Here is a 19,643-nt window from a genome sequence, read left to right as displayed (position 1 = left end):
GCCCCTTGAAATAACCCTCCGCAAATCATACCTGGTTTTCTGGTACAGGCCTTGGGTTGCCAAACTTGAATGCCACAGACAACATACCTCCTGGTTCATCCAGGGCTTTTGGTTTGGGAATATACAGTAAGTTTTTGTGGACACACACTCATCCACACAGGTTTTAATGAAGTTGTTAACAACTGCAGCATACTCATCCAGGTTCGAAGATGAATCCCTGAATACAGTCCAGTCCACCGATTCAAAGCAGTCCTGTAGGCGCTCCTGTGCTTCCCTTGGTCCTCACGACTGGTGCTGCAGTCTTCAGCCTCTGCCTATACTCGGGAAGTACAGCTAGGTGATCAGACTTCCTGAAGCGAGCGTGTGGAATAGCACGGTAGGCATTCTTGATGGTGGTATGGCAATGGTCCAGTGGTTGTTTCCTCTGGTATTGCAAGTGATCTATTGATGGTAATTGCTTAGTGATTTTTTCAGACTGGCCTGGTTAAAATCTCCCAAAACGATGGTAAAGGCGTTAGAGTGCGCTGTTTCGTGCATGTTATCCAAGGTGTCCAAGATGGCGGCGCGACGCAGCTTGCAACGGCCACTCCGGAGCTGATTATCTGTTATTTGTGAAGCGGGGTGCCGTGCGCAATCATAATCAGATGAAAAACGGACGTGGGAGCACGGAGGAACATCTGGAAATCTCCAGGAAGATCTTCTTCGTTGCTGCTGCTGCTGTGAGGTCCAGGTCTCTGCTGGGAAGAACAGGCCCCCAGTCCTCGGGGTCACGTTGCCGATGGTCACTGGCGGGGCCGTCTTAATACACTCGGCAGAGGATGGTGCTCGGAGAAGCTGTGCGGGAGGGGATGGTCGTCGCTCGGAGGTTCGACGAACTCGGAGTCCACTGCGGTCAGAGCGCTTTCACTGTGTGCTGCGTCTGCGAGGCTGGTTCGACGGAGCTTTCATTGCGTGCTGCGTCTGCGAGGCTGAGTCGGGCGGCGCCATGGAAGTCCATAGCGGGGGTATTCCCTTCTGCCACCTGCGTGAGATAGCGAGTCTGTCGGGACCCTGGGGACTTGTGGAAACTGTGTGGTGGTTTCTTTTGAACTTATAGTCTTTTAACATCTTTGGACTATTTTTACTGTGCCCATGGTCTGTTTTTTTATCAAATTATGGTATTGTCTGCACTGTTGTAACTATATGTTGTAACTATGTGGTTTTATGCAGGTCTTGTAGCTTCAGTTTTTGGTCTTGTTTGTCTGGTGGCTTTGGAACTCCTTTCTGGAGAACGCACTAAGACGGTAGCGCGATATTAATACGCAGCAGCCTCTCCGGACTCTGGATTGGGGATTGCCAAAGGTTATGTGGATTTTCTGCTGGAGTCTGTTCTGTCGTGTGCTTTTCTGATATCATTCTGGAGGAACGTTGTCTCATTTTTTAACTGCATTGCATTTGTGGTTTCTAAATGACAATAAACTGAATCTGAATCTGAATCTGAATGTTGATCCCATTGCTCAGATCATCTAAAGCCCGATTGACATTGGCCTGAGGTGGAATGTATACTGCTACCAAAATGACCCCAGAGAACTCCCGTGGTAGGTAAAAAGGACGGCGCTTAACTGCTAGATATTCCAGGTCTGGAGAGCAGAATTGGGACCGCACTTATATATTTGTGCACCAAGAAGAGTTGATCATGAGGCATACTCCTCCACCTTTGCTTTTGGTTGAACCTCAAATCATACAGATCCTAGACGTGTATTGTTTATGAAATGTGGCCTACTCACTGCCGAATTCAATGTCCAATCAGAAATTGGATGGCAGAGGGAAAGAAACTATTCCTGAATCACTCAGAATGAGACTTCAGGCTTCTGTACCTCCCTTATGATGCTATCAATGAGAACAAGGCATGCCCTGGGTGATGGGGGTCCTTAATGATGGATGCTGCCTTTCTGAGGCATCGCTCCTTGAAGATGTCCTGGATGCTACGGAGGCTAGAGCCCATGACAGAGCTGACTGAGTCTGCAACTCTCTGCAGCTTACCTGGATCCTGTGATTCTGTGCAGCAGCACCCCCCCCCCCACCCCCACCCACCATTCCAGAAGGTGATGTAGCCAGTTAGAATGCTCTCCATGGTACATCTGTAGAAATTTGCTCCTCAAACTCCAAATGAAATATAGCCACTGTCATGACTTCCCTGTAGCTGTATCAACATGTTGGGTATCAGACAGATCCTCAGAGATATCCTCAGAGTCATCTCTCAGGCTCCTTCACACCAGGGAAAATAAGTCGAGCCTGTCCATTCTCTCCATACAACTTCCAATCCAGAGGAAAGCACTGATGAGTTTCCTCTGCCCTCTCTCCAGTGCAACCTCCTCCTTTCTTTAATCACCATCAGGACCTGTGTCAAAAAATCACAGACACAGGGATAGTTGAAGAAGAAGAATAGCCCTTAACTTGGCAGTGGAGTTATTGGGGCGCCGTCATGACGATGTTTCCGTAGCCAGCTAGTCGTGTTTTTTTATTTACGAGGCCAAGTTGCTAGCTTGACGTTCAACTCAACTTGGATTCGAACTCGGGAACCTTCGCTATGGAGTCCAGCACCGATATTATTGCGCCACCGAGTGGGATAGGGATAGCTGAGATTTAGATCATTCCTAATTGTTTAAAGACCATAAAATGTAAATAAAAGTCAATTGATAAATTAATTATAAACACTAACATTAATTACAGCAGAGGACTAGGCCTGGTTCTCTCTCACCTCTTGTGGCCAAGTATGAGACAAGTCATAAGAGATACACACAAAAAGTTGCATATCCCTCAATTCATTATGATACCATAACAGACAGGAGCAGAATAAGCTCCTATAATGTAAAAAGAACTGGTCCCAACATTGACTCCGCAGAACACCATAGCCAACCAGAAAAGGCTCCTTCTATTCCCATTCTTTGCTCCCTGCTGATCCGCCAATGCTCTATCCATGGTTGTATCTTTCCTATAATACCATGGGCTCTTAATTTGTTAAGCAGGCTCATGTGTGGCATTTTGTCAAAGGTCTCCTGAAAATCTAGATACACGGCATCCACCAATTCTCCTGCTTGTTATTTCTTCAAAGAATTCCAACAGGTTTGTCAGGCAAAACTTTTCCTTGAAGAAACTACAATGACTAGGGCCTATTTTATAATGTGCCTCCAATTATCACAAAACCTCATTCTTAACTATTGTCTCTATCATCTTCCCAACCACTGAGATCAGGCTAACTGGCCTATAATTTCCCTTCTCTGCCTCTCTCCCTTATTGAAGAATGGAGTAACATTTGTAGTTTTCCAGTCCTCTGGAACCATGCCAAAGTCTATTGATTGATTGAAAGATCATTACTAATGCCTCTTCAATCTCTTCAAGAACCTCTTTCAATACCCTGGGGTGTAGTCCATCTGGTCCAAGTGACTTAGCTAACTTCAAACCTTTCTATTTCTCAAGTACTTTCTCCCTAGAAATAGCAAATGCACTCAGTGCTGTCCCCTGACACTCCCAAACTTCCGGCATACTGCTAGTGTGGGGATTCCCAACCATTTTCATGCCACTAATTGAGGAGTCTGTGGACCCCAGGTTAGGAACCCCTGTCTAATGTCTTCCACACTGAAGACTGATGCAAAATGCTTAACTAGTTCATCATCCATTTCCTTGTCCTCTATTAGTACCTCTCCAGCATCATTTTACAGTGATCCAATATCTACTCTCGCCTCTCTTTTACTTTTTATATATCTGAAAATTCTTTTGACATCCCCTAGCTCGATATTACTGGCTCGCTTACCTTCATTATCCGACACCAAAATCTGAGCAGGAGCTACCTGTAGGGACTCTGCCCATCCGTGCTACAACACCCTTCTGGGAAAAGTCAGGAACGTGCCCATTGGAAGAGGAGAGTGTTTGGGGAGAGAGAAGCAATGGTCCTAATTAAAATGTGTCATTGATAGTAGACGAGAGGCAAATCTGGGGCCGTGAACAGTGGAGGTGCCCTTGTTCTGTTCAATCGTGCTGGCAATGGGATCTACACTTGGGTTAACGTCTCCGCAGGGACGCTCCACGCACGACACAGTGCTTGGTCCACACTGCGCCAAGAAATACCAAGGTGTTCCAGCGGCACACCGGGTAGTCTCAGTGCTCCACAGCTCTGGAGTCCTGGGTTCGATACGGAGTGTAGGAGAGGAGAGAGTGACAAATGAGGGAAGAAATGTGTGAGAAGGGAGAAAGAGAGATAAAGGGGAGAGTCATAGTCATAGAAATGTACAGCACAGAAACTAGTCCATCTAGTCCACTTAAATCGCCTATTCCCATCGACCTGCACTGTGACCACAGCCCTCCATACCCCTACCATCCATGTACCCATCCAAACTTTTCTTCATCAAAGAAATTGAGCTTGCATGCACCACCTGTGTTGGCAGCTAGTTCCACACACTCACCACCCTCTGAGTGAAGAAGTTTCCCCTCATATTTCCCTTAAACTTTTCACCTTTCACCCTTAATCCATGATCTCTATTTGTAGTCCCACCCAACCTCAGTGGAAAAAGCCTGCTTGTATTTCCCCTATCTATACCCTTCATAATTTTGTATACCTCTATCAAATCTCCTCTTATCATCTACGTTATAAAGAATACAGTCCTAACCCATTCAACCTTCCTTATAACTCAGGTCCTCCAGTCCTGGCAACATCCTTGTAAATTTTCTCTGCACTCTTTAAACCTTATTTACATCTTTCCTGTAGGTTGGTGACCGAAACTACACACAATACTCCAAATTAGGCCTCACCAAAGTCTCATACAACTTCAACATAACATCCCATCTCTTGTACTCAATACTTTGATTTACGAAGGCCAATGTGGCAAAAACTTTCTTTGCGACCCTAACTACCTGTGACAGCATTTTCAATGAATTCTGGAGCTGTATTCCCAGATCCCTTTGTCCTAGCACACTCCTCAGTGCCCTACCGTTCACCGTTCACTGAAATGCAATGCTCTGCACTTGTCTGCATTAAACTCCATCCACCATTTTTCAGCCCATTTTTTTCCAGCTGGTCCAAATCCTTTTGCAAGCCTTGGTACTCTTCTTCACTGTCCACTACACCCCCAATCTTAGTGTCATCGCAAATCTGCTGATCCCGTTATCTACATTATCATCCAGATCGTTGATATAGATGTCAAACAACAATGGACCCAGCACCAATCCCTGTGACACACCATGAGTAGTAGGCCTTCAGTCAGAGAGGCAACCATCTGCTACCACTCTCCCCCCAAAAAGCCAATGTCCAATCCAATTTACTACTTCATCCTGACTGCCGAGCAAAGGAACCTTCTTGACCATCCTCTCCTGTGAGAGAGAAGGGGAGGATGAAAAGGAAAGGGACACAAAAGTGTGCAGAAGAGAGGAGATAGATTGTGGGAAGAATGAAAAGGAAAGGACAGAGATGAGAAAGGGAGTGCAGGAGAGAGATGTAGAGAAGGTGAGTATCAATTATGGGAGAACTAGATATGGTTGGGTGGGCGCTAAGGCAGAGGAACTTCCATACAGTGATGAGAGGACGTACTGCAGCGAGATATATCAGCTAGTTGAGTGGTGACACAGCAACAGCCTTCCACTCAACATCAGTAAGACCAAAGAAATGATGGTGGACATCAGAAAGGGTAAGATGAGGGAACACACACCAGTGGAAAGAGTGAACAATTTCAAGTTTCTGGGTGTCAATATCTCTGAGGATCTGGGCCCAACATATTGACAATGAAGGCACAACAGCGGCTATACTTCATTAGGAGTTTGAGGATATGTCACCAAAAATACACACAAATTTCTACAGATGTACCATGGAGAGCATTCCAACTGGCTGCATCCCTGTCTGGTATAGGGGGAGGGGTGGGTATTGGCCACTGCACAGGATCGAAATAAACTGCAGAGAGTTGTGAACTCAGTCAGCTCCATCGTAGGCACTAGCCTCCATTGCATCCAGGACATCTTCAAGATACGATGCTTCAAAAAGGAAGCATTCATCATTAAGGACCCCCATCACCAGGTCATGCCTTGTTCTTGTTGCTACCTTGAAGAAGAAGGTACAGGAACCTGAGGGCACTCAGCGATTCAGGAACAGCTTCTTCCCCTCTGCCACCTAGTTTCTGAATGGACATTGAACCCATGAACACTACCTCATTACTTTTTTATTTCTATTTTTGTACTACCTATTTAATTCAATTATTTTATAAACACGTGTGTGTGTGTGTGTGTGTGTGTGTGTGTGTGTGTGTGTGTGTGTGTGTGTGTGTGTTTGCCAGTGATATTAAACCTGATTCTGTGCGGGGTTGTTTGGCAAATTGGCCCCCGAGTGTGTGGGTTAAGGGGAGAATCTGGGGGATGGGAGAGATATTGGCAAGGTGGTGAAAATAAAATCGGGTTGTAAACTGGTGGTGACAGTACAGACACAAGTACAGTGAAGAGCCTGTTCCCATGAAGTGTGACTCTGTCACAAACTGCGAATTAATCCCCGGTCACACCACCCAGAGAGCCAGCACACACCAAGGAAACGAACAGCGTGTCCCAAGAGCATAAACTTCCTCCAGCGCATGAAATGCAAATTACTTTCCCAGAACGCTCTAGGTTCCTGCTTGGGTTGGAAGAGTGAAGCAGCGATCCAGAAGTACTCCTCGGGCTGAGCAGCGGCCATGGAGGAGCAGAGGATGGGTCGATGTTTCAGCTTGGTGAGCCCTCACTGGGAATGGGAAAGCAAGTGTGTTTCAAGTTGCAGAGAGGGTCAGTGTTCAACCGCACCCAGATTAACCACTAACCCTGACAACCATGGTCTTCATCCAAACACAGACATTAGTTACAGTAAGACCTAAGACACAGGAGCAGAATTAGGCCATTTGGCCCATCGTGTCTGCTCTGCCATTTCATCTTGGCTGATCCATTTACCCTCTCTGACCCAAACTCCTGCCTTCTCCCCATATCCCTTCATGCCCTAACCAGTCAAGAATCTATCAACATCTGCCTTAAATATACCCAATGACTTGGCCTCCACAGTTGCCTGTGGTGACGATTCCACAGATTCACTCTCTGGCTAAAGAAATTCCTCCTCATCTCTGTTCTAAATGGACATCCCTCTATTCTGAGTCTGTGTCCTCTGGTCTTAGACTCTCCCACCATCGGAAACACATCCACTCTATCAAGGCTTTTCAACATTCAACAGGTTTCAATGAAGTCACCTCATCATTCTTTTAAGTTCCAGAGCTATCAAACGTTCTTCCTACGACAAGACTTTGAAACCCAGAATCATTCACATGAGACTCCTCTGAACCCTTTCCAAAGTCAGCACATCTTTTCTTCGATAAGGGGCCCAAAACTGCTCACAATACTCCAAGTGAGGCCTCACCAGTGCTTTATAAAGCCTCAACATTACATCCTTGCTTTTATATTCTCGTCCTCTTGAAATGAATTTATCATTGCACTTGCTTTCCTCACCACTGATCCAACCTGCAAATTAACCTTCGGGAATCCTGCACGAGGACTCCCATGTCACAGAATAATACAGCATGGATCTAGGCTCTTTGAGCCGTCTGGTCCACGTTGACCACGGTGCCACCACAGCTAGTCCCAATTTCTTGCTTTTGGCTGATATCCCTCCCCTCTGTGTACCTGTCCAAGTGCTTTTAAATGACACTATCATGCCTATTTCGACCATTTCCACTGGCAGCTCATTCCATAGACTCACCCCACCCCCTCACGGGAAAAACTTACCCCTCAGATCTGTTTTAAATCTCTCCTTTCTCAGCTTCAACCAATGCCACCTAATTTTGGACTCCCCTACCTCGGGGGAGAAGACTATTTCCCTCCACCATATCTATATCTCTGTAAGGTCTCCCCCCATTCTCCTAAGGTCCAAGCCTGGCCAACCTCTCCCTAATACCTACAGTTGGGGAGAGATTTAGCATGAAGACAGGCCATTCAGCCTAATGAGTCCATGCTGTCCACCAACCAGGCGTTTCATTCTCCACATATTCCCACCAGATTCCAGCCCTCACCCATACACCGGGGGGTGAAATTTTCAGTGGCCAGTTAATCCAGTGTTGGGATGTGGGCGGAAACAGGCACTTGGGGGAAACCCACCTTGTCACACAGAGAAATACAAAGTCCATATGGACACACACAACGTTCGTTCGTTAGGTGCCGTGTTGTATGACATGGGTGATCATGGTCTTTCTATTCTTGCCAGATTTTTCCACAGAAGTGGTTTGCCATTGCCTTCTTCTGGGCAGTGTCTTTACAAATCAGGCGACCCCAGCCATTATCAATACTCTTCAGAGATTGTCTGCCTAGCGTCAGTGGTCACATAACCAGGACTTGTGATTTGCAGCGGCTGCTCATATGACCATCCACCACCTGCTCTCATGGCTTCACATGACCCTGATCAGGGTGGGGGGGGGGGGGGGGTTGGGCTAAGCAGGTGTTACACCTCGCCCAAGGGTGCCCTGCAGGCTAGCGGAGGGAAGGAGCACCTTACACCTCCTTCAGTAGAGACATGTAATGGCTTCTCTGTAGCAGCAACGTTTGGGTTATAACTAGAGATAATGGGCAGCTATCCAATGGGAGAAATATTATTCTTTCTTGTGTGTCTGGGAGCCGGGGTTTTTCACGGGCTTTCATCAAGGAGAAGAGGAACGACGCACGTGGAGAGTGCTGGTAGACCACTGGACGGTGTACACTGGAATTCGAGGGTCCGAGGGTTGGTGACGTTTCAGTGGAGGAGGAATACCTGCTGAGTGAGCTCCAACTGATACTGGGACTTTAACTTCAGCCCTTTTTTGTTTTGTTTATTTTCATACTAACCCTATATTCAGATTAAGATTCATAAAGTCTATCATTTGATTGCATATGGTGTACTGTTTGTGATTGGGGGTACATTACACAGCATCCACCCAAACATGAGTACCCTGTTTGGCGGGGCCGAAAGCTGATACCCCTAAACGAACGTGAGAGGGCAAGTCTGGGACATATCTGCACCCCGGCACCCTACAAACACATACGCACACACACGCACTAAAGCAAAAGCAGGCCATTTGGACCAAAGAATCTGTGCTGGCCATCAACCATGCCTTTCATTCTCCCCACTTTTCCCTCAATGCCCCCCCCCCCATGATTCAACCCTTCACCCACACACGAGGAGTAGCCGATTAACCCACCAACCCCTTACGTCGCTGGGAGATGGGAGGAAACATCCTCCATTGTGGAGAGGTGGTTTACCAGCAATGGATCCCTCTTATGAGGAGAGGTTGAGAAAATGAAGGCTTTTCCCTTTGAGCCGAAAGTGATTGGACATAGTTTTTTTTCACAGAGAGTGGAGAACGCTACCAGAGATAGCGGTACAGGCAGATATAGTACATCAGGGACATTTAAGATAGGCAAATGATGATAGAAACATGGAGGGGTGATCAGGAGGAAAGAATTAGCACCCATGACTGTGTGGCCAGGCACAGCTCAAATGCTATCTATAAATTTGCTGATAACAAATGACTGCTGGCAGAATCTCAGAGGGTGACTAGACGGCATACTGGAGCAAGATATACCATCGAGTTGAGTGGTGTCACAGTAACAAACTTGCACTCAGTGTCAGTAAGACCAAAGAACTGATTGTGGACTTCAGAAAGAGTAAGACGATGGATCACACACCAGTCCTCATCGAGGGATCAGAAATGGAGACGGTGAGCAATTTCAAGTTCCTGGCTGTCAATACCTTTGAGAATCCATCCTGGGCCCAACAAATCGATGCACTTACAAAGAAGGCATGACAGCAGCTATATTTCATTTGGAGTTTGAGAAGATTTGGTGTGTCACCAAAATCACTCAAAAATTTCTACAGAAGTACCGTGGAGAGCATTCTGACTGGCTGCATCACCGTCTGGTACGGGGGAGGCACACTGTACAGGACTGAAATAAGTTGTAGAGACTTATAAACCCGGTCAGCCTCATCATGGCCACTAGACTCCGTAGTATCTAGGACACCTCAAAAAGGTGACATCCATCATTAAGGACCCCCATCACCCAGGTCATGCCCTCTTCTCATTGTTACCATCAGAATGGAGGTACAGAAGCCTGAAGGCACACACTCAGTGATTCAGGAACAGCTTCTTCCCCTCTGCCATCCAATTTCTGAATGGACATTGAACCAATGAACACAATGTCAATACTTTTTTATTTCTATTTTTGCACTTTTTATTTAACTATTTTACTGTAATTCACAGTTTTTTCTATTGTTATGTATTGCATTGTACTGCTGCTGCTAAGACACCAAATCTCATCACACATGCTGGTGATATTAAACCTGATTCTGATGCACAGCTATGATTGAATGGTAGTACAGACTCGATGGGCTGAGCAGCCTAATTCTGCTCCTACAGTGTGTCTTCTTGGAAATTCCAAAGCAGAGGAAACATAAGGAGCCGCAGAGAGTGGTGGACACATCCCAATACCTCGCGGGCACATTCCACCCTATCATTAGTAGTGTCAACAAGGGGTGCTGCTTCAAGAAAGCAACACCCAGCTTCAAGTATCCCCACTGTCTGGGCCATGCCATCATCCCAGAGCTACTGTCGGGTAGGAGGCATGGAAGCTTGAAGTCCCCTACCAACAGGTTCAAGAACAGGCACTTCCCTTCAACCATTCGTTTCCTGAATGAACTGACACAGCCCTAATCACGACCTCAGTGTTGCCACACTATCACTACAAAGGACTAATTTTCTTAAACTCAAAGATTCAAGATTCAAATTACATTTATTGTATAAGTATATATGTAGTATACAGCCCTCAGTTTGTCTTCCCCTCAGACAGCCATGAAACAAAGAAACGACAAGGAATGCGTTCAAAGAAAAAGAAACATCACCCCAACCCCAACACGCGCAAATAAAACCAAATCACGCAAATGGCAACAGAATAAAACAAGTGAAAAACACAGAATATAAGACACGAAAATGGAAAATAGTCTAGGCATGTCCAGTTTAGCTCAGAGTTCATTATCTGCAGGCCGTCCAGATACCAAATCGCCCAAAATAGCAACAAGAAAAATGAGAGACCAGAAACGAGAAACATATCGTAAGGTGTACTGCAGAGTCCAAACGCCAAACTGCATCCATTAAACATTGCCCAACACCCAGAATCAAGCTCTAGTTTTTCTCACATAATTCTGGAATTCATTTGTATTTTCCCTGTATATGTTGTGTGTCTGATCTATGTTGTGTGGCTAATCATGTATATTCTGTGTCTGATCAAGTATATTGCATGTCTGATCTTCTATGTTGTATCTCCGATCCTGTATGATGTATGCCTGGTCACATACGTAATTTGTCAGATCCTGTGTGCTGCGTGCCCCATATGTTGTGTGTCTGATCTTATATGTTGTGTGTTTAATCCTGTATCCTGTGTGCTCAATCATATATGTTGTATGTTCAATCCTGTATATTGTGTGTTCGATGCCACATGTTGTTTGTCTCATCCTGTGTCTTGTCTGCCTGACCACATATGTAATATGTCTGATCATGTATGTTGTGTGTCTGTCCTGTATGTCATGTTTCTGATCCTTTATGTTTTGTGTCTGAACCTGTAATGTTTTTTGTCTAGTCTTGTATGTTGTGTGCCTGATTCTGTATTTTGTGTGTCCGATCCTGTAAATTGTATGTCCAATCCTGAATGTTGCATCCCTGATCCTGTATGTTGTGTGTCTAATCTTGTATGTTGTGTGTTTGATTCTGTATGTTGTGAGTCTGCCCCCATATGTTGTGTGTCTGATCCCATATGTTGTCTGTCTGATCCTGTATGTCCAATGACTGACCCCGTATGCTGCACGTCTGATCCTGTACGTTGTGTGTTTGATCATGAACATTGCATGTCTGATCATGTATGTTGTGTGCCAGATTGTGTATGTCGTATGACTGGTCCTGCATGTTGTGAGTATGATCCTGTGTGTTGTGTGCCTGATCCTGTATTCCACACCATATGTTGCATGACTGATCCTGTATGTTGTATGTCTGGTCTTTTATGTTGTGAGTCTGATCATGTATGTTGTGTGTCTGATCCTGTGTGTTGTGTACCTGACACTCTATGTTGCACGTCTGATCCTGTACGTTGTGTGTTTGATCATGTATGTTGAATGTCCGACCCTGTATGTTACATCCCTGATCCTGTATGCTCTGTGTATGCTGTCTGTCTGGTCTTGAATGCTGTGAGTCTGAACCCATATGCTTTATGTCTGATCTTATATGTTTATATGTCTGATACTGAATGTTGTGTCTGATCTTGTATTTTGTGTGTCTAATCCTGTCTCTTATTTGTCTGATCATAAATGTTGTATGTCTGATCCTGTATGTTGTGTTTCTAACCCTGTATGGTTTTTTCGCTGGTCCTGTATGTTGCGTGTCTGATCATGTATGTTGTGTGTCTGATCATGTATGTTCAGTGTCTGATCATGCAAACTGTGTCACATCCTGTATGTTGTGCGACTGATCATGTATGTTTTAGCCTGATCATGTTGTGTGTCTGATTCTGAATGTTGCATCCCTGATCAAGTATGTTGTGCTTCTGATCCAGTATGTAATGTGTCTGATCTCATATGTTGTGTATCTAATCACATACATATGTTGTATGTCTGATCCTGTATGTTTTATGTCTTTTATATTGTCTGATCCCATATGTTGTGTGTCTAATCCTGTGTCTCGTGGGTCTGACCCTGTATTTTCTGTGTCTGAGCTTGTATGTTGTGTCCCTGATCCTGTATCTTGTGTGTCTCATCATGGATGTTGTGTGTTTGATCATGTATGTTGTATGTCCAATCCTGTATGTTGAATCCCTGATCCTGCATGTTCTGCATCTGATCTTGTATGTTGTGTGACCGATCCCATATTTTCTGTGTCTGATCTTGTATGTAGTGAGTCTGATCCTGTATGTTGTGTATCTGATCATATATGTTGTGTGTCTGATCTTCTATGGTGTATCTGATGTTGTTTGTTGTGCATCTGATCTTCTATGTTGTATGTCAGATCATGTATGTTCTATGTCTGATCCTGTACCTTGTGTGTCTGATCTTGTATGTTCTGTGTCTGATACCGAATGTTGTGTTTGATCATGTATGTTGTGTGTCTGATCTGGTATGTTGTATGTCTGATCCTGTATATGGCATCCCCAGTCCTGTATGTTGTGTGTCTGATCCTGTATGTAGTATCTCATTCTGTATGTTGTTTGACTGATCATGTATGTAGTGTGTCTGATCCTGTATGTAGTATCTCATTCTGTATGTTGTTTGACTGATCATGTATGTAGTGTGTCTGATCCTGTATGCTGTGGGTCTGTTGAATGTTTTTTGTCTGATCCTGAATGCTAGTGATGCTGCAAGGACATTTTTCATTGCAATCTGTGATGCCATGTACTTGTGCAGATTACAATAATCTTGACTTCTTCTAGCAACATCCTTCATTAAAACCTCTCATCAACCAGACCATGTTCTCTTCTCGTACAACCATTGGACTCCATGCACAGGATCCTCAGCTCCCGCCTCAGCTTCAGGAACAGTTACTACCCTACAACCATCAGGCTCCTGAACCAGTGCGGACAACTTGACTCACCCCAACACTGAACTGATTCCACAGCCTCTGGACTCACTTTCACAGCCTCTACAAGTTCATGTTCTCCAGCATTATCCAGCGGACAGAGGTGACCTGCACTCTAACTAAACATGGAACCGTTTCCTACTTCATGAGGGCATTCCACCTACCGTCCCTTCCACACTACCTCCCCGCCTCACCTCCACAACCCTCACCAACTCCCTTCTCACTCCCCTTCCCCACTGGGATCCATGCCCTCAGCTCCATTCAGTATAATCACCAGGACATTCCTGAGTCAAAGTCAAGTTTATTGTCGTCTGCACAAGTACAGTTAGTACAGGAGTATTGAAAAACTTACTCACAGCAACATCACAGGCACAGAGCGTCAGGGACACAAGAAAAGCATAAATTAAATGTAAGTTACATAAAATTATTAAGGAATGAACAAGATAGAACAAAGTAATTTTGGTGCAAAGTGGACACAGTGTTGCTATACTGAGGTAGAGGAGCTTCAGGTCCTCTGAACGACCTACAAACTCACTTCTAAGGACTCATTACAACTCATGATCTCGGTACTAATTTTATTTGCACAGTTTGTCTCCTTTTGCACATTGGCTTTTTAAAATTTATTTTATTGAGATGCAGCACGGAATAGGCCCTTCCAGACCTTCCTTACAGGAGGCAACAGGGACTGAGCCCAGGTCACTGGTACTGTAAGGCGTTGTGCTAACCACTATGCTAATGCGCTGTCCATGGTAGATTATTGTCAGTATTTGCCTGTTTATGGATAGTTTTTTATCCAGAAAATTCTACTGTGTTTCTTTCTGTCCCTGTAAATGCCTGGAAGGAAATGTGTCTCAGGGTAGTATGTGGTAACATACACTCAATGGCCAGTTTATTAGGTCCACCTGTACACCTGTATCATTAACGCAAATATCTAACCAGCCAGTCATGGGCAGCAATTCAACGGATGAAAGCAGACATAGTCAAGAGGTTCAGACCAAACATCAGAATGGAGAAGAAATGTCATCTAAATGCCTTTGACTGTGGAATGGTTGCTGGTGCCAGATGGGGTGACTTGAGTATCACAGAAACACCGGATCTTGCTGGGATTTTCACACACAGCAGTTTCAACAGTTTACAGACACTGATGTGAAATGCATTAAAAAATCCAGTATCAATTCTGTGGGCGAAAACACCTTGTCAATGAGAGTGGTCAGAGGAGAATGGCCAGACTGGTTCAAGCTGACAGGAAGGTGACAGTAACTCAAATAACCGCACGTTACAGCCGCAGTGTGCAGAAGAGCATCTCTGAAAGCACAACATGTTGAACCTGGAAGTGGATGGACCTCAGCAGCAGAGGACCACGGACATACACCCAGTGGCTACTTTATTAGGTACAGAAGGCACCTAAAACAGTGGCCACTGGGTGTGCGTACTTTGATAATAAATTTACTTTGAAACTATGAATTCCACATCAGGAAGACTGCAGGACAGCTCCCCCCTCAGCAGCACAGCCGTGATTTTGCTCTCTATTTAAAACAACACATCCAAAGCCACAGCTCCCAATGCGGAGGCGAAGCCGTTGATGCCCGTGACTACACAGCTGCCATTGTGGGCAGTGATAACTGGCCACGCTCCAGCAGAGCTGCTTTGAGAGGGATGACGCACTCCTGGGAAAGAGTGTGGCATTGGGACAGAGTTAGGAGAGAGGTCTCGTCGACAGTAAGAACCAACACAGGCTGAAACTGAGGCAAGTTTCTCAGAAATGCTTGTGACCTTGCGGGATTACTCTGTGGCCGCCCCCTCGGGGTTTTGCCAGCATTTTTACACAACATCGCCCACCTCCTCAGATATATCACACCAGAACTGAGGCGGGTGGGACGGGAACAGTGCAGAATCAGGAGCGAAGGGCGAAAGGGTGTGAGGGATTGGGAGCACAACACCGGGTCAATGTTGTACAGGTGGCTCAGACCCTCCAGGTAATCCCGGCATCCGGGATGTGTGAAGCACCAAGGAAGTGAAGGTGGGATCGCCAAGGGGAGAGTGGGGAAGAGGAGACAGAGGCAAGACTGGAAGGAGGGCAAGGAGGAGATGGGAGAGGGGAGCGAGGGGGGAACAGGGTGAGAGAGGGGGGAATAGCGGGTGAGAGGGAGAGGAAGGGAGAGAGAGGAAGTAGAGGGAAGGAGATGGGGAGGGGAGGGGAGAAAAGGGGAGATGTGGGAGCAGGGGCAGGGGGAGATGGGGAGAGCAGGAGAGAGGGGAAAAGGAGAGAGGGCAGGGGGGAGAGGGGGAAGGGGAGAGAAGAGGACGATAGGGAGAGAAGGAGTAGGAGATGGGGAAAGAGGGAGAGGGGGTGAGGGAGAAAGGGGAGAGGGAAAGAAGTAGAAGGATGGATGGGGACAGACAGGAGTGGGAGGGGTAGGAGAGGGATAGAGGGCGAGTTGGGGAGAGAGAGGGGATCAGAGGGGGATGGGGAGAGAGGGTGAGAGAGGGAGGAGAGGGGAGAGGACTGAGAGGAGGGAGAAGAGAAAAGGGTAGTGGACAGGTGTAGAGGGATGAGTGGGGCAAGAGGGAGGGGGTTAAGAGAGGGGCTGAAGGGGAGAGGGAGAATCGGAAGGATGGAGATGAGTGGAAGGAGGTGATGACATTTGACAGGAAATAGGAATTAGAGGGAGGGGATTGAGGGGTTTGATTAGGGAGATATGCTGACTGAAGGGGAGATGAGTGTTCAGAGATACAGGTGAGGACATCAGATGAGGGAGTGTTGGGGGATAGAGTGCGAGTGGGAAGATGAAGGGGGAGGAGATGAGGGGGACAGGAATAAGGAAGGGACAGAGCAAGTCCAAGGGTTGGTGAGCAAGTGAAGAGGGAAGTGAGGGAGTGATGGAGGAGGAAGTCAACTCAGAGTGAAGGGAATGGCAGAGAAGCTGGAGGGAATGAGGGAGGTAAGGAGGGGGTCAGGGAGTAACAGAAGGGAAGGGGAGTGAGGGTAAAGGATAGGGGATGAGAGAGGGGAGAGCTGGAGAGGAGGGTGGAATTCGGGAGAGCTGATATAGAGGTATGAGGTTTATGAGCGAAGGCCGGTGAGAGGGTGGAGAGGAGAGAGGCAGGGAAGGTAGAGAGAGATATGAGGAGAGGGAAAGGTGGGGACAAGAGGAGACAAGGGGAGTGAGAGGGGGTAGTGAAAGCAGCGATGGAGATCTGGTAAATGTACGGAGGAGAAGGGATAGAAGCAGAGAGGAGAGGGGGAAGATGGTAGAGAGTTTGGGGGAGATGGACAGGGGCTTGGAGATTGGAGAAGAGGAACTGGGAAATGAAGGCTTATGAAAGAGGGATGGTGAAAGCAGAAATGGAGGTGTGGTGAGTGAGCGAGGAGAAGGGAGAGAGGCAAAGAGAAGAGGGGGAAGATGGTAGAGAGAATCAGGGAGATGGAGACATGGAGAAGAGAAATTGGGGAATGAGAGAGAGATGGTAAAAGCAGGAATGGAGGTGTGGTGAGTGAGTGGAAGTGAGGGAGTGCGGAGTGAACGGGGACAGAGAAGCAATGAGGGTGGGGCAGGAGGAAGAGGGTGGTGAGCACCTGCACTGAACGGAGTGGAGGGGTGAGGTTGGGAAGTTGCGGATGGAGCGATTGGGATGGGCAGGAGCGAGGTGGGCTGAGGGAGTGAGGGAGGCCAGATGTAGAGATATTTTGAAAGCAGCGGGGAACTGGAGGAGAATGGAGGCTGGATGTGGAGGGAGCAGATGGGGATTGAAAGGAAGTGGGTAGTAGAGGGAGGGAGGGGATTGGACAAGAGGGGGCATTGAGGGAAGAGGAGAGAACAGAACAGGGAGGAGGAGATAGGAGGCAATGAGGGAGATGGATGGGAAGGGTATGAGGGAGGTAGGGTTAATTGCGAAGAAGGAGCTTATGGAGGAGATTGAGGGAGGGCAGAGGGAATGGGAGGGGGTGGGGAGGAGGGGAGAGGGATTGGAGAGAGGGGTAGGGAGGGAGAGGAGGGAGAGAGAGGGAGAGAATGGGAGGGTGAGGGAGTGGGAGAGAGCGGGAGGAAAGAGGGCAGGAAGAGAGGGAGGGAGAGAGAGAGGGAGGGACAGGGAGGGAGAGAAAGAGCGAGGGGAGAGGAGAGAGGAAGCGGGAGGGAGAAGGGACGATGGAGAGTAGGGAAGAAGGACGGGGAAAGAGGGAGGGGACAATATGAGGTAAAGTAACCGGACTGGACGGCAGTGGCGATGGGGAGCGAGGGAAGAGGGAAAGAGGGACGAGAGGGAAGGAGAGGGGGCAGAGAGGGATGGAGAGAGGAGGAGGAGGGCGAGGATAACACAACACCGGCAGAGAGGGCTGGATCGGCGGCTCTGGGAGAACCGGGTGGACAGAATGTGGGTGAAGAGACGCAGACATGTTCAGCAAAAATGGTGGAAGATAAAACGAGAGAAGGTTAATACACGCACACACACACATAAATTAGGTCCGGCATTCAAGCCGAAACCATCCCCAGCGCCTCTACATCACGATGCAAGCTCCTACCTCGAATTCCTTCGGATCCTCTCTCTCCCTGCGCGAAATCCTCCAACGGGTCCCACCGACAGGGAAGGTCGCCGGCGATTCAGCTACAGATCGGCACCTGGGGAGACGTACCCATCTCCTTCCTCTGTCTGTCCCCCTCTAAAACCGTGGTCCACCTCTCCCCGTTAATCTACAGACGACCAGATCCCTCCTGGGTGTTAAGAATGTCGGTCCAAAAGCATCGGATTATTTTCACGCAGATGTACTCCTGGCGAAATAATTTTTTGCATTTTATCCGGATTGTGTCTTCTGATGCCCCCCGCAGTTGATTTTTTTTTGTCCGTGTGTGTGTGTGTGTTGGAAATTAAAAGCGGGTATTTGCGTGGATTCGTCCAGAGGAGGCTTTGGGAGGGGTGGGTTTAAGAGACTGCCGCCAGATCCATATCCCGCGATCCACGGTCGGATGTCTGCGCGTCTCGCTCCTCCACATCTGGATGAGAGACACTGAAGGCAGTCAGTTTCCACAGTAAGACAGTCTGCATCAAACTGACGTCAGGCCAACTTCCCTTAAAGCAACAACCACCCTCACCGAGGCTCGAAGCCACTTGTGGAAATTCTGCCGCCATTTAAAGCGAGACTGAGAGGGAGCACAGCTTTAAATCTCAGGAACCGGGTTTTCCCGGTCGGTCCCATCTTTCCGTCTCGTCCCGCTCTGAACCCACCCCCTGACAATCCCATCCGCTCACCTCGCCCGTGGATTCTACTCCGCACCCACGGACCAGGCGGGTGGGGGGCAATTTACAATCCACCTATGTGAAGAGGATGTTTCCCGCAACACGCTGGAGGAATTCGAACAGTCACCTGTCGTGAGGAGGAGTTTAAGACCAGAGGACCCAACCTCAGAACAGAGGGATGCCTCTTTAGAAGAGTGGTGAATCTGAAATTCTTTGCCACAGAAGTGTGAAAGCTAAATTTTCATGTATACTTCAGGCAGAGGTTGATAGATTCTTGATTGGTCAGGGCATGAAGGGTTAAGGGGAGAAGGCAGGAGATTGGGGCTGAGAGGGAAATGGATCAGCCATGATGAAATGGCAAAGTATTTTGATGGGGCGAATGGCCTAATCTGCTCCGATGTCTTAGGGAAAGTGGAGATTTGGGGGAACCCACAGGGAGAACATGTAAATTCCACCCCCCCCCCCCCACCCACACACACACACGCATGCACACACACAACCACGCACAACCTGACACACACCCCCACGGAAACATATACACATTGGCACACACACATAAACACACGCACAAATAAAGACAGAGACACACACAGACAAACACACAAAGACACATACTCACAGATACATCCACACCCACACAGACACACAAATCACATAGAGACGTACACACACACAGCACACACACGCGCACATAATGACACACTCAGACACACACGCCAACAAATAAATTCAGAGACACATATACACAAATTGCAAAAGACACACACCCACACATACATACACAGACATGCACAA

At 47.2% G+C, this 19,643-nt stretch overlaps 1 protein-coding gene across 6 annotated transcripts in view; it reads right to left on the bottom strand.

The window, feature by feature from the left end:
• The window catches only part of LOC140729226 (neuroligin-1-like), a 448,622-nt gene extending 429,927 nt beyond the window's left edge, over nucleotides 1–18,695 (bottom strand). For 3 of the 6 annotated variants that reach the window (XM_073048748.1, XM_073048749.1, XM_073048751.1), the window contains exon 1: nucleotides 18,136–18,694. The gene's annotated coding sequence lies outside the window, so the exon portion shown is untranslated. Of the gene's footprint in view, nucleotides 1–18,135 lie in introns of all 6 variants that reach the window. The other 3 variants (XM_073048750.1, XM_073048752.1, XM_073048746.1) reach the window with 2 other exon arrangements.
• Nucleotides 18,696–19,643: the final 948 nt, after the last annotated feature.

Source organism: Hemitrygon akajei, chromosome 6, assembly GCF_048418815.1.
Source record: "Hemitrygon akajei chromosome 6, sHemAka1.3, whole genome shotgun sequence".
NCBI lineage: Eukaryota > Metazoa > Chordata > Chondrichthyes > Myliobatiformes > Dasyatidae > Hemitrygon > Hemitrygon akajei.
Note: the sequence above shows the minus strand (reverse complement) of the source record. Positions and strands in the feature narration are given on the sequence as shown.